The sequence below is a fragment of the Amborella trichopoda genome, chromosome 2, assembly GCF_054954075.1.
Source record: "Amborella trichopoda isolate Santa Cruz 75 chromosome 2, AtrichopodaSantaCruz75HAP2 v2.0, whole genome shotgun sequence".
NCBI classification, from domain to species: Eukaryota; Viridiplantae; Streptophyta; class Magnoliopsida; order Amborellales; family Amborellaceae; genus Amborella; species Amborella trichopoda.
Window position 1 is genome coordinate 14076168 of NC_142337.1, and position 2832 is coordinate 14078999.

A 2832-nucleotide genomic window follows, 5' to 3' on the forward strand; every position below is an offset into this window, starting at 1 on the left:
GTTGCATCTTCTTTCATTTTCAAAAGAAACAATTTTTTCATTGCATGCATTTTATTTGCACTAAAGGGTTGCTCAAAAGATTGTTCTAAAGATTGCCAAAGCTCAGCCAATGTTTTACATTGACAAACATCAAATAGAATTAATGGTGAAATACATGGTCTAATAGTTGCCAAACATTTTAAATCAATAATATCTCATTCTTGATCTTCCATGACTTCATTTCCTCGAAGTAGCCTATGTAATTCTTTTACAACAAGATAATCTTCCATCATCATCTTCCATATTGGCCAATTACTTTGATTTAATTTTTCAAATTTCCATTGCCCTTTCCATTTTAAGAAAAATACAAAGAATAACTACAATATCAAAAAACCCTTTCTTTACAGACACAATGAAGAACAAATCCTAGTCTCTGATACTAGTTGTTGGGATCGATTAGTGAAAAATCAACAAAGGTTTATAACATTCACAACTATTGTGCATTCATTTCAACATAAACAAATAATGGAAATAACATGGCATCAAAAGAACATCATACAATGAAAAATACAGCAGCAAACAACCCATAGAGCACAAAGATTTAATGTGGTTCAGTCACAAAATGTGACCTACATCCAAGGGAGAATGGTGTGAGGCTTTATTTATTAATTTCAAAAGATTACAAGAGAGATCGAGTCTCAAAGCTCCAATTTCTAGCAGCTTTAACTCTCTCTAAACATGGCCCAAAATAGGGTTCAAACACACTACAAAAGTGTATTTTCTCACTCTAAAATTGGGCTTGCAACAGGGTCCCAAAATACCCAAGTGTACGCCCAAAAATCTCCATTTTCTCCCTCTACAAAGTGGGGAAAAGCCAGGGCCAATAGTAAACCCTATGTGTGCTCTCCTTTTCTTCCATCTTGCGCTCAAATCAACATATTTTAAGGTTCTCAGGAACCCTTAGTGTGCAGAACCATGAATCCTAAATACCAGGATCCCACCCAAGATCATGTACATGATTGGCTAAATGCGAAGTAGATGAATACAATTATAAATCAAGTATACGAAATAAAGAAAACATAAAAATCACACCACAACAATACACGATTACGTGGTTCACCCCGAAGGTCTACGGTCTCGACAAGTAGAAATCTCTATCACAATAAATATTACAATTTTGGGTTACAAGAAATATACCTCTCTCTAAACATCGGTAAAAACCATTACCGATATTCCCTTCCAAACCCGTTCTCTCGACCAAGCAACACCGTCAATCAATACCCTTACTTCTCACTGCAATACCGCTATCAGAAAGAAAACCTTGAGAGCAACTACTTTGTCTCTCTAAAAGTAAAAGTTAACCAGTCTCAAACTCATGGAAATACCGCCTCTCTCTTGGAGGCCATGTGTCTCTCTCTTGGAGACTCATCTCTATATTGGAGTCCATTCCCATAACCCCCAAAGGGGTGACCTTCAAAATGATGGTATTATGTCTTCATTGATTCTCTTTTATAGAGATCACCTTGAGCTTCTTTCTTGCTCCCCAAGAAACCCCTTCTCTTTTACCATAATAGCCTTAATCTTTTAATGAAAACATAGGTATGGTGATTTTAACTATCATCAAACCTAACAATAATGGTGTAATCCTTTTTTGTTTTGCTGAAACGTATGGTGAAAAAACAGCTAATAAGGAGAAGATGTTAACAATTCTTCAAGGAATAAAAATTTTGAAGAAAAATAATGCTCATTATCCTTGTATTATTGAAGGGCATTCCTTGAATGTAATAAGCTGCTGCTCTAAGATTTGGAGGCCACCATGGAGGTTGAGATCATATTGGTTAGAAGCAATGGAGATCAATTATGTGTCTCTTTCAGACAGGTTCTTCGCGAGGCAAATGATGTTGTTGATTCTTATGCTAAGAGGGGAGTGACTCTACACTCTCTTATTGTATATGATTTTGCTTTTATTTCATAATTTTGTAACCTCTTTCGAGCAATAATATTAAGGAATATTGTCAAAAAAAAAAAAGACAAAGAAAACAAAATAAGTCTTTGTGAAGGAGATTCAGATCAAGGACGGAATGAAACCTAATGAGGAAGAGGACGAAGCTAAAGAAGATCCAAGTCTGCGTGTGGATCATCTAATGCTACTTGATAATAAGATAAAGGAATCAGTGCGAAGATCAAATTGTATGGTGGTTGGTTCTTTTTCGCTCCCATCAAATGATCTTTTCGGTCTTGGAGATTGAGCTATGTGAGCATGGAATATCCCATATTTGCCTTCCGATAAACTGGTAAAGGAGAATAGACTTCCGATAAACTGGTAAAGGAGAATAGATGTGTTTTCTTTTTGGCCTTTGTGGATGATGTGAAGAAGGCTTTACAAGAACCAATTAGACGAGTTCGAGGTAAGCTACTAACTTATAAAGCCTGGAGTCCTTCTTTTCATTCATCTTTGGCTTAGAAATACTTTATTTGGATTTAGATTCTTTGGAGTTCCCATGCATATCTGGAATATCAATGTTTTTAAAAACTTGGAAACATGTGTGAAGAATTTGTCATCACTTATTAGAATGTGATGAGAGGAGAGAAATTGTCTTTTGTGCGGATAAATGTTAAAAGAAATTCTTTTTTACCATGTCCAAAAGGCATTCGAGTTTTTGTGTAGAATAATGAATTTTTAATCAGAGTAGTGCTTGAAGGTACTCGGGATCTAGCTGTGTCAGCAAATAAGAATTTTATAGATAGCGCAAAGGGGGTGGGCCAGGTGCCTCAGACTATAAAGAGCAAAACACAAGCTTGTGACAATGATCGGATTACTGTTAAACGCTAAGATAAAGGAAAATTCCAACA

The 2832-nt window shown here is 35.7% G+C and overlaps 1 long non-coding RNA gene across 1 annotated transcript; it reads right to left on the minus strand.

The window, feature by feature from the left end:
• Positions 1-579: 579 nt before the first annotated feature.
• On the minus strand, positions 580-1978 carry LOC148783118 (uncharacterized). Its single transcript, XR_016050367.1, has 2 exons — positions 1177-1978; positions 580-961 (listed from the first exon to the last, which is right to left on the minus strand). It is a non-coding gene; the product is annotated as an uncharacterized LOC148783118 (long non-coding RNA).
• Positions 1979-2832: the final 854 nt, after the last annotated feature.